Raw genomic sequence first — 12,376 nt, forward strand, 5'->3', positions numbered from 1 at the left:
CACTAATCTACATGGATTTCACCTATTTTGAATATTTTATATAAATGGAGTCATACAATACGTGATCCTTTCTGACTGTTCTTTCACTTAGCATAATGGTTTGAAGCCAAAGTCACTTAGATGTACGTATTAATGGTGCCTTTATATTGGGCAGACTGTTTTCCCCCTTCCGGGCCCCAGAGTGAATGTGTTGGCCTAGGTCAGGGATCGTCACAGGAGTTAGTTTACATTTGTGGGGGTTTGCATGCATGTTTTTCTGGCAGGAACACTAGCCAGCTCACATCAGATTCATAAAGGGACCCTTGTCCCTCCAAAGGCAAAAACCACTGTGGTCCTGAATACTCTGTTCAGTCTGTGCATGAGGATACAGGAGGAAATGGGAGCGTTGAAGCTGCTTCTGTGGGGCAGCCCCCTGGCTTCCCGTCGCTTCCCGCCTCACCTGGTCTTACAGGGGCTGCTACTCGAGAGCTTAAAGCAAAAGGACAGACCCTGGTGCCCACCTAGCCCGGGAGCCCAGCACTACCACTTTGCCTACTCGTCTGACAGCTTGGCTGGTTTTGTTCCACTTCCCATTCCTGATTTCCATGTGATAGGAACCTAGTGATGACAGAAAATTCACCTCTTCTGGCAGCTTTGACTGACAGGAGCGTGGACTCAGCCCTGCCTTACTCCATCTTACTGTCCAGAGGCACCGGGCTGCACAAGTAAGGAGGGCAGGGATCCCTGGGCAATTCTGTCCTGGGCCCAGTTAGACCCCAGGCCCCAGTCCAGGGGAGAAAGCTCATCTTTCGTATACCCACCTGTATGGAACTGATCCTGAAAAGGGGGTTGGAGGAGATGTTTTAAGAACAGACAGGCATGGCCCTGGCTGGTTGGCTCAGCGGTAGAGCGTCGGCCTGGTGTGTGGGGGACCCGGGTTCGATTTCCGGCCAGGGCACACAGGAGAAGCGCCCATTTGCTTCTCCACCCCCCCTTCCTCTCTCTCTCTTCCCCTCCCGCAGCCAAGGCTCCATTGGAGCAAAGATGGCCCGGGCGCTGGGGATGGCTCCTTGGCCTCTGCCCCAGGCGCTAGAGTGGCTCTGGTTGTGGCAGTGACGCCCCTGGTGGGCGTGCTGGGTGGATCCTGGTCAGGCGCATGCGGGAGTCTGTCTGACTGTCTCTCCCCATTTCCAGCTTCAGAAAAATACAAAAAAAAAAAAAAAAAAAAAGAGACAGGCATAAGAGTGGGGACAGGAAGGGGCTCAGGCGCAGCCCTTCACTTCCACTCCCCACCGCAAGCAGGAAGAAGTGGCTGGGCGGGAGGAAGAGAGGGTGTCTCCGACACGTAGCAGTTCCCAGGCTGAAGGAGTGCTACATGGGCTTGTGCTGGGGTCCAGGTTACGGACCCAGCCCTCGGCAGTGTCTAGCCATTTCCATCTTGGCAACGCCCTTGCCCCAACCCGCACAGTGGAGATGCATTCCCATGAGCTCTGCAGGCGAGGCCCTGTCCCCATCCTGCAAGACCCAGGTCAAATGCTCTGATTGCAGATCTGGTCCTTTTCCCCAGAAACCCCTAGAAAGAGGAGTGACCGGCTGGAATGGAGGGGAGGGGCAGCGGGTAGTGGGAGGTGGGGAGGAAGTGTCAGGAAGCAGAGGGTACCTTCACTTCCAAGTCTGTCTACTATAGACACCACCTTGCTGCTGCATTCTTAGTTTGCCACACCCCCCAGCTTAGCTCCTGAGTCGCAGGTGACAAGGGGATGGGAAGAGACATCACTTGTAATGACTTTTCCCAACCACTTCTCAAGCCCAAGCAAGTCCTTCTTTCCCGCTCACGTGTGCCTCCACTGTGCCTTATGTGGCATCTGAAACACTCTAGGACTAATAGGTCTGTCTCTCCCACCCCCAAGCTCTGCGTACTGGGAGCTGCTGGAGGGAAGGCAAGGCCCAGGCCCCAGTCTTCTGTCTCCACTCCAGCCAGGGGCCTGCACAGTCCGGGCTCAGAAGGGGCACTCAGGAGAGCAATTGGAACCCCACACTGTGCATGGGAACTCTGTTCCCTTGGCGTTGCATAAAGCTCATTGGCAAGGTTGCCACCCCATGGGAGTGGGGTCTAGGGTCTGAGGTCTGTAGTCACTGGGGTCCTGAAGGGACAATGACCATGCTTCCCAGAAGTCCTGAAATTGGTGTGATGGGAGAAAAGGTATTGAGAGGCAGAGAGACAAGGCCCCTGCTCCCGGGACACTCGCATTCCAGGGAAGGGAAGGGAGGATCCTCTGGCAAAGCCCTCCTGGGTGCCGTTCCATGTGATATATTTAACGAGGTTCCTGTCAGACACGCAGGAAACAGACCCCTCGAAGAACAGGCCTGGCCAAGGCGTATCAGCCAGGCAGAGCTGAGATTCCCACCAAGTGTCTGTGAACCTACAGCCTGTGCTGCGCAACAGAAGGGTCCAAAGTAATGAGCCTGCAGGGCTCACTCACAGCAGGGCTCAGTGGAGATGTCTGCGCGGCAGGTGGGAACTCAGTGGTGCTACAGCCACATTGGCCTTGGTAGGCAGAACAACTCCATATTCCTGCACTTGTGCATGACCTCCATGCCGGCCTATACTCATGTATTGCTGTGTAACAGATGACTCTAAAGAACTTAGTGGCACAAAACAACAAGTATCCCACAGTTGCTGTAGGTCACAAATCTGGGCACAGCTTAGCTGGACTTCCATCTCAGGATCTCTCAAAAGCTGCACTCAGGGGGTCAAGATCCGCTTCCAAACTCACTGATATGGCTGTTGGCAAGATTCGTGTGGGTTGTTAGACTGAGGGCCTGTTTCTTTCTACCTGTTGGTGGGAGGTCACCCTCAGTTTCCTTGTCATGTGGAACTTTCCATCAGGCAGCTCACAACATGGCTGCTTGCTTCATCAGACCAGTCAGACGAGGAGAGAGAGAGGTGGGGAGGAGAGAGAAGGGAATTGTGCATAAGGCAAGGTGGAAGTCACAGTCTTTATAAGCCAACCTCTGAAGTTATATCCCATCACTTTTGCAATTTTCTACTCATTAGAAGTAAGTCAGCAGGTCCAGAGCACACTTGAGGGGAGGGGATTACACATGGGTGTGACTACCGGGAGGTGCGGGTCATTGGGGGCCATCCTGGAGACTGATACTCTTCATTCTCCGGCCCCCAATGATTCACGTCCCTTCCACATGACATGCAAAATACATTTACCCCTTCCCAAGGTCTGTAAAAGTCTCATTCTATTTCAGCATTTCCTCAAAGTCCTGAATCTCAGGGGTGAACGAAGCTCCTTGGGTGTATTCCTTGAGTATGGTTCCTTAAGTACTATTTTTCCTCACCTGTAGATCTCTGAAACTTAAAGAAACAAACTACGCCCTGGCCGGTTGGCTCAGCGGTAGAGCGTCGGCCTGGCGTGCGGGGGACCCGGGTTCGATTCCCGGCCAGGGCACATAGGACCAGGGCACATAGGAGAAGCGCCCATTAGCTTCTCCACCCCCCCCTTCCTCTCTGTCTCTCTCTTCTCCTCCCGCAGCCGGGGCTCCAATGGCTCCATTGGAGCAAAGATGGCCCGGGCGCTGGAGATGGCTCCTTGGCCTCTGCCCCAGGCGATAGAGTGGCTCTGGTCGCGGCAGAGCGACGCCCCGGAGGGGCAGAGCATTGCCCCCTGGTGGGCAGAGCGTCACCCCCTGGTGGGCGTGCCGGGTGGATCCCGGTCGGGCGCATGCGGCCGTCTGTCTGACCGTCTCTCCCCGTTTCCAGCTTCAGAAAAATACAAAAATAAATAAATAATAAATAAATAAATAAATAAAGTTAGCTTCCGAAACCAAAAAACAAACAAACAAAAAAACAAACCCAAAACTCTGTTAATTAAAACAATAAAGTTTACTTCTTGCTGCTGTGATATTTCAAAAAAGGTGTTAACAGTTGGGCTTCCCTCTTCTAACTCAGGGCCCTAAGCACCTTCTGTCTAGAGTCTAGATTAAGGTCTGCCATCTTCAAAACACCATCACCATTGTATTTTTGTCATCTCCATCCCAGACAACCAAAAAAGGAAAAGTCCATGTGGGAGGTTTCCATAAGCTTTGCCTGGATGTAGTGGGAATTACTTCTGCTCACATTCTATTAGCTAGAACTCAGACAGAGGGAACACCCAACTACCAGGAACACTGGGAAATGTAGTCTAAATTTGTTCTGAGGAGGAAAAGAAAACAGCCTTCGTGACCACCTAGCCAGTCTCTGCCACACTGCATAATATATTCTCAAAGCCCTTGTGAAAGGAGTGTCCACATAGTTAGGGAGTGAGATATACGGGTTGCACATGATGAATTGATTCCAACATTCTCATTAACCTAAACATTTGGAAGGCTATATCACTTACCATATATGACCAACACCACTAACATTTGGATTCCTCTCTCTACAATGCACATGTTGAGCCCAGGTTTCAATCAATAGAATAAATCTTATAAATGCTCCTAGTAGCTTCAACTAACACAGTACATCAAAATTGCTGATTACAGCACCCATATTGAAAAGTTTGGCTGTACCCAAACCAGATAAAGACATTATAGACAAATATGCCTTATGAATATAGATGCAAAAATACTTAACAAAATTCCAGCAAACCAAACCTAAGAGCATATTAAAAGGATTATACACTGTGAACAAATGGGATTTATCCCCAGAATGCAATATTTGTTCAACATTAGAAAAATCGATCAAGGTTATACATTACTTTAATTGAACAAAAGTTACACACTACTTTTAATAGAACAAAGGAAACAACCTACATAATCATCTCAGTTGATGCAGAAAAGACATTTCCACAGAAAACATATAGAGCTAATAAATTCAGCGAAGTTGCAGGGTACAAGAGAAACATAAAAATTAGATGTGCTTTCATATACTAGCAATGAAATAGAAAATTAAAAATTTTAAAAAGCAATTCTATTTACAATAGCATCTAAAAGAAATACCTAACAATAAATTTAGCCAAGAAGGTGAAAGACCTGTTCAAAAATTTAAAACTATAATACATTGCTGAAAGAAATTTAAGGAGACCTAAATAAATGGAAAGACACTCTATGTTTACGTATTGGTAGATTTTATATTGTTAACATGTCAATACCAGCCAAAGCAATCTACAGATTAACACAAAATTCCAACAGCCTTTTTGACAAAGTGTGGAAATGCCAATTGTTAAATTAATATGAATTGCAAGGGGCCCTGAATAACCAAAACAATCTCGAAAAAGCAGAACAAAGTCAAATGGCCAAGTGTTTTTTGACAAGAGTTGCCAAGACCATTTAACGGGGAAAGGATACTCTCCAACAGATGGTGCAGGAACAACTATATCACTACATGCAAAAGAAGAAAGTTAGACCCCTACCTCACACTATATACTATTAACTCAAAATAGATCATCAGAGTAAAAACAAGAACTAAACTCATAAAACTCTTAGACGAAAACAGGGGTAAATCTTTATTACCTTGAATTTGGCAACAGATAATTAAGTATGACACAAAAAGCATGAGCCACAGCTACAGCAACAAAATAGATAAACTGGACTTCACCAAAACTAAAATCTCTGTATATCAAAGAACATTATCAATAAAGTAAAAAGACAACTTACAGAATGGAAGAAAATTGCAAAGCATATATCTGATAAGGGTTTAAAATCCAGGATATATAAAGAACTCATACAACTCAATGACAAAAAGACAAATAACCCAATTAACAATGGGAAAAAGATTTGAAAAGACAGTTCTCCAAAGAAAATATACAAATGACCAACAAGCAAATAAAAATTGCTCAACATCATTAATTATTAGGAAAATAAAGATCAAAACCACAATGAAGTACCACTTCATACCCGCTAGATGGCAGTAACAGCAAGAACAACACTGGAAAGGATGTAGAGAAATTGAAACCTTTGTACATTGAAGGTAGGAATGTAAAATGGTGCAGTCACTGTGGAAAACATTTTGACAGCTTACCAGAAACTTAAGCAGAGAACTACCATATGATCTAGCAACTCTACTCCTACATACATACCCAAGAGAACTAAAAACAGAAATTCAAAGAGATACTTGTAGACCAATGTTCATTGCAGCATTATTTACAATACCAAAAGGTGGAAATAACCGAAGTGTCCATTAACAGGTGGACAAAATGTGGTATATACGTATACTGAAATATTATTCAGCCATGGAAAGGAATAAAGTTCAGACACATATTACAACGTGGATAAAACTTGAAAATATTTTCAGTGAAATAATCCAAACACAAAAGGACAAATACTGTATGACTCTACTTTTATGAAATATCTAGAATAGGCAAATTCATAGATATAGAAAGTAGGTTAGAGGTTACCAGGAGCTGGGGGGAGGAGAAATAGGTAACTGTTACTTCATGGGTACAGAGCTTCTGTTTGGGATGATGAAAAAAATTTGGAATCAGATAATGCTGATGCACAACAGTGTGAATGTCATTAATACCACTTAATTATACACCCAATAATGGTTAAAATAGCAAATTTTATGTTATATATATGTTAACAGAATAAAAACAGTTTGCTCAAATCTAAAGAGAGAGAGAGACCCTGACCAGGTGGTGGCGCAGTGGATAGAGCATCGGACTGGGATGCTGAGGGCCCAGGTTTGAGACCCCGAGGTCGCTGGCTTGAGCAAGGGGTTACTCGGTCTGCTGTAGCCCCTGGTCAAGGCACATATGAGAAAGCAATCAATGAACAGCTGAGGTGTTGCAACAAAGAATTGATGCTTCTCAACTCTCTCCCCTCCTTTCTGTCTGTCCCTATCTGTCCCTCTCTCTGTCCCTCTCTGTCTCTGTCACAAAACATAAAAATAAAAAAGAATAAAGAGAGAGAGAGGAAGGGAGAAAGAACCATCCATCTGTTGATCCACCTAGTTGTATATTCATCAGTTGCTTTTTGTATGTGCCCTGACTGGGGATAAAACCCTCAGCCTAGGGCAGTAAGACTGAGCTACTCAGTAGAGCCATAAAGTTACATTTTATTTCTCTCTATAATATCATCTGTAGAAGCCATTACTACAGTTATTACTGAGGTTTCTACCAATATAAATTGTTACATCTCATCATTTTTGTGTATCTGTAGGCTTTCTCTTCACAGGCCCAACTCTACTTCCCCTGAGACATGCAGGCATCTGAGTGAATCCAGTAAAGGGTATGCAAGAATCAAAAGGTGCTATAGTGGATCTTGAGAATGATAAGCCAAATCAGAGGGTTTCCCAAGTCATACCGATCCAGCTCCATTAGACTGGGGAAGAAGGGCTCGCCTCTGCCGCCAGGAGAGGCTCTGTGGGTCTGGGGTTCAAGGAACTCTGATCTAACCAAAGCAATCCTGCTGTTCCTGTTCCAGTTCCCAAAGGCCCACTCTTCTTCCACTTGGTGGCGTTGTGATTTCACACAAGATCTTGTGAATTCAACCTGCAGGGTTTGCCTTCATGTCTGGTTTCAGATCACCTCAGTCCTGAAACTAGATGAATAAACAGATTTCTTGATTGTTGTTTTTTGTTTTTTAACACAGATTTTACTTTTTTAGAGCAACTTTAGGGTCAGCAGAGTATGAGAGGCCCTGTTGTTTCACATCCTTATCAATTCTTGGTACTAGTTAATTTTGAACTAATGCCAATCTGAGAAGTGTGAAATATTTCATGTAGCATAAATTGGTGTTTCCCTGATAACTAAAGAAGTTGAGCATTTATTTATTTATTTATTTTGTATTTTTCTGAAGTTGGAAACGGGGAGGCAGTCAGACAGACTCCCCCGCATGCGCTCGACCGGGATCCACCCGGCATGCCCACCAGGGGGCGATGCTCTGCCCATCTGGGACCTCGCTCTGTTGCAACCAGAGGCATTCTAGTGCCTGAAGCAGAGGCCACAGAACCATCCCCAGCGCCTGGGCCATCTTTGCTCCAATGCAGCCTCGGCTGCGGGAGGGGAAGAGAGAGACAGAGAGGAAGGAGATGGGGAGGGGTGGAGAAGCAGATGGGCACTTCTCCTGTGTGCCCTGGCCGGGAATCGAACCCAGGACTCCTGCACGCCAGACCGACGTTCTTTCCATTGAGAAAACTGGCCAGTGCTATTCACATCTTCTTTAATCTCTCTTTTAAAAATTACAGTTTTCTTTATAAAGGACTTACATTACATGTCCTTGGATAGATCTATTTCTAGGACTTCTAAGTGATTGATTTTTCATAGCATTTAAATGACAATTCAAAAAATTTTAATTTTCTAACTGTTTCTGCTTGTATACAGAAATACAGTGATCTTTGTAAACTGATTTTGTACCCACTAAAGATGGTACATTTTGCCTGGCCTGGCGGTGGCGCAGTGAATAAAGTGTCTGACTGGGATGCGGAAGGACCCAGGTGCAAGACCCCGAGGTCTCCAGCTTGAGCGCGGGCTCATCTGGTTTGAGCAAAGCTCACCAGCTTGGACCCAAGGTCGCTGGCTTGAGCAAGGGGTTACTCGGTCTGCTGAAGGCCTGTGGTCAAGGCACATATGAGAAAGCAATCAATGAACAACTAAGGTGTCGCAATGAAAAACTGATGATTGATGCTTCTCATCTCTCTCTCCATTCCTGTCTGTCTGTCCCTATCTATCCCTCTCTCTGACTTTCTCTCTATGTAAAAACAAACAAACAAACAAAAAAACATCATGGTACATTTCAATATCTTGGGATACTTATCTCCATTCTTCAAATAAATTTTTCCCTTTCATTTATTTATTTATTTGTTTATTCTTATGCTTTCTCCGAGAGTATTATCAAGGTACTGGCATTTTTATTTTCCATTTCTCTTGGTTTTTAAGTTGTTTCTATATTTTTTATTTTTTCCTGCTGCTTTCTAGGCAAATTCTTCTATCTGATCTTCCAACTCACTTATTCATTTTTCACCTGTATTCAACCCACTATTTACCCATCTATTGTGTTTTTCATTTCATATGTATATAGATATATACAAATATATATTTATAGTTAATATTTCCACTTTCCTGTGCCTGAGGGAAGGGGTGATAGAAGACCCATAGAGAAGGTAGTGAAGAGCTGTGTGAAGAGAAGAGCGGGAGTTGCCAGATCATGAAGAGAAAAAGAAGAATCAATGTGGGGGAGTCAGTAGGACGTAAAGCCCGGGGACCAGACAGCAGGGTCCAGCTTGTCCTACTAGGAGAGATTGGGACACCAGAAGTAGGGCAGGAGGGGGATAAAATGGGAAAGTGCAAGGCTTTTTTTTTTTTTCTGAAGTTGGAAATGGGGAGAGACAGTCAGGCAGACTCCCACATGCGCCCGACCGGGATCCACCCGGCACGCCCACCAGGGGGCGACGCTCTGCCGCGACCAGAGCCACTCTAGTGCCTGGGGCAGAGGCCAAGGAGCCATCCCCAGCATTCGGGCCATCTTTGCTCCAATGGAGCCTCGCCGAGGGAAGGGAAGAGAGAGACAGAGAGGAAGGAGAGGGGGAGGGGTGGAGAAGCAGATGGGCGCCTCTCCTGTGTGCCCTGGCTGGGAATCGAACCTGGGACTTCTGCACGCCAGGCCAACACTCTACCACTGAGCCAACCGGCCAGGGCAAGGCTTTATATTTTACAGAGCCAGGCTCATTGGGGTTGGGTGAGAGAGCCCAGACATGAGAGCTCTGTGGGCCGTGGTGACCTCCGGAAAGATGGCAGCTTCAGGTCAGTGTTGCAGGACACTCAGTCCTTTGAGGTGAACAGACACCCCTCCACTTTATGCTCTAGCTCCACCTTCCTCCCCTTAGGCACTTGGAAAAAGGTCTCTTCTTTCTCTCCTGGGAAAGAAGGTAATTGGAGAAGGAGAAGGAGACCTGGACTCAGAAAAGATACCCTAGAGTACCTACGATTAGATCTGGAGGTTGTAGGGTGCTGGGGTGGGAGAATGGAAGTGGTTCAAATAAGAACAGGAGTAGAGCCTGACCAGGTGGTGGCGCAGTGGATAGAGCGTCGGACTGGGATGCTGAGGACCCAGGTTCGAGACCCCAAGGTCGCCAGCTTGAGTGCAGGCTCATCTGGTTTGAGCAAAAGTTCACCAGCTTAGACCCAAGGTCGCTGGCTCGAGGAAGGGGTTACTCGGTCTGCTGAAGGCCCACGGTCAAGGCACATATGAGAAAGCAATCAATGAACAACTAAGGTGTCGCAACGAAAAACTGATGATTGATGCTTCTCATCTCTCTCTCTCCATTCCTGTCTGTCTGTCCCTATCTATCCCTCTCTCTGTCCCTGTAAAAAAAAAAAAAAAAAAAAAAAAAGAACAGGAGTAGAGAAAGGCAGCCAAGATAAATGCAGGAGTCTCTGTGTGAGAGAAACGTGGTGGGAGGTCCAAGAGCTAACCTTTAAAATCTATTCTATTCTGGAAGGGTTTTGGAGCTAAAGCTGGTGAGGGAGGGGCTAGACTCTGGAGGAGCCCCAGGGCCATGGCCATCACTTGACAGAAGCCACTGTAGGACAGAAGGACCTCTCCTTCTCCTCGCTTCCCCACTGCTTCCTCTTCAGTGCTCTCCTGGCGCTCAGGCTTCATGCTTTTCTGAAGTTTTATCCAGAGAAAAAGCTAAGTGAAATAGAGTTTTTAAAAAATGATTATAAAGATGTTCAATGAACTTAGTGAGAACTTTAACAGCATGAAAAAGAATATATGGCCTGACCTGTGGTGGCGCAGTGGCTAAAGCGTCGACCTGGAATGCTGAGGTCGCCGGTTCAAAACCCTGGGCTTACCCGGTCAAGGCACATATGGGAGTTGGTGCTTCCTGCTCCTCCCTCCTTCTCTCTCTCTCTCTCTCTCTCTCTCTCTCTCTCTCTCTCTCTCTCTCTTCTCTAAAATGAATAAATAAATAAATAAATAAATAAAATTAAAAAAAAATAAAAAGAACATAGAAACCATAAAAATTGAACCAATCAGAAATAAAAAATACAATAGCTGAAATGAATACTACAATACAAGGAATAAACAGTAGGTTAGACAAACCAGAGGACTGATTAGTCATTTGGAAGACAAGGCAGCACAAAACGCCCAGAGCAGCAAAAAGAATCCAAAAAATATATAGTTGAAGGGGCCTCTGGGACATCAAGTGTACCAGCACTTCCATCATGAGGATGATGAAAGGAGAAGAGAGAGAGCAATTGAAAACCTATTTGAAAAAATTACAGAAAACTTTCCAAGAAGCACAAAGAGTCCCAAACAAGATGAACCCAAAGAGGCCCACAGGTTAAACACAAAGAGGGAATCTTAAAAGCAGCAAAAGAAAAGCAGTTATGCCTGATCTGTGGTGGCAGAGTGGACAAAGGGTCGAGCTGAAACGCTGAGGTTTCTGGTTCAATACTTTGGGCTTTCCCAGTCACGGCACGCATGAGAAGCAACTACTATGAGTTGATGCTTCCCACTCCTTCCCCCTGGTCTGTCTCTGTTTCTACTGTCTGTAAAATCAATAATTAAAATCTTTAAGAAGAAAAGCAGTTCATTACCTACATGGGAGCTCCCATAAGGCTGTCAGCTGATTTCTCAACAATAACTTTATAGGCCAGAAGGGATTGGCACAAAATATTCAAAGTGGTGAAAAGCAAGGACCTACAACCAAAATTACCCAGCAAAGCTGTCATTTGAATTGAATGACAGAAAATGAGCTTCCCAGACAAGAAAAAGCTCAAGAAGTTCAGCACTCTTAAACTAGTACTATAAGAAATGTAAAGGGCTCTCTGGGTTCCAACCTGGTTCGCAGCAGCATGGCTAATGCAGCAAGGAGGTTGGGACTGTTGGCAAAAATGGAACTCATTATGGTACTTCCCTTAAGAAAATGGTGAAGAAAATTTAAATCAGCTGTCACACTGAATAAACTCGCTCCTTCTGTGGTAAAACATGATGAAGAGATGAGCTATGAGAATTTGGCCTTGTGGTTCCTGCATGAAAACAGGAGCTATTGGTGCCTAAACGTATATAAACCACTTCTTCAGTCACAGTCAAGTCTGCCATCAGAAGACTAAAGGAATTGAACAACCAGTAGGGGCTTTACTATTTGAAACACTGCTAGCCTTTAATAAATGAGTTAACTTACTTAACATCAACAAAAAATGTTAAAGTGCCTCCTTTGCCCTGGCTGGTTGGCTCAGCAGTAGAGCATCAGCCTGGCGTGTGGAAGTCCTGGGTTCGATTCCCGGTCAAGGCACACAGAAGTGACTATCTGCTTCTTCACCCCTCCCCCTTCCCTTCTCTCTCCTCTTTCTCTCCACACCCTGTCCTGCAGCCATGGCTCATTTGAGCAAGTTGGCCCCTGGAGCTGAGAATGGCACCATAGCCTCGGTCTCAGGCACTAAAATAGCTAGGTTGCCAAGCA

General features: G+C 45.6%; 1 pseudogene; it reads left to right on the forward strand.

Annotated features, from left to right (window-relative positions):
* The first annotated feature begins 603 nt into the window (after positions 1 to 603).
* LOC136386316 (large ribosomal subunit protein eL43-like) lies at positions 604 to 12,046 on the forward strand (annotated as a pseudogene).
* The last annotated feature ends 330 nt before the right edge of the window (positions 12,047 to 12,376 follow it).

The sequence above is a fragment of the Saccopteryx leptura genome, chromosome X (assembly GCF_036850995.1).
Source record: "Saccopteryx leptura isolate mSacLep1 chromosome X, mSacLep1_pri_phased_curated, whole genome shotgun sequence".
In the NCBI taxonomy this organism is placed as follows: domain Eukaryota; kingdom Metazoa; phylum Chordata; class Mammalia; order Chiroptera; family Emballonuridae; genus Saccopteryx; species Saccopteryx leptura.